Here is a 207-nt window from a genome sequence, read left to right on the forward strand (position 1 = left end):
AACCACATAAACACATTTCATTACACCAAATACACCAAATAATGTTCTTTTTAGCAACATCATATGACCCCTTTACCTCTTTCCCCGCCAGCATTTTTGAAAATAATTTGCCAGCCACTGCCAGCGATTTTCATGATTTTCACTAAAATTTGATGGCCTCCAGTATATTTTGCTGTATGAATATTTGAATATGCAATACACCAAAAT

General features: G+C 34.3%; 1 protein-coding gene across 1 annotated transcript in view; it reads right to left on the minus strand.

Moving 5' to 3' along the window:
* LOC107656169 (otogelin-like) overlaps positions 1–207 on the minus strand; it is a 43,059-nt gene that overhangs the window by 5,852 nt on the left and 37,000 nt on the right.

Source organism: Sinocyclocheilus anshuiensis, unplaced genomic scaffold (assembly GCF_001515605.1).
Source record: "Sinocyclocheilus anshuiensis isolate Anshui unplaced genomic scaffold, SAMN03320099.WGS_v1.1 scaffold1429, whole genome shotgun sequence".
NCBI classification, from domain to species: Eukaryota; Metazoa; Chordata; class Actinopteri; order Cypriniformes; family Cyprinidae; genus Sinocyclocheilus; species Sinocyclocheilus anshuiensis.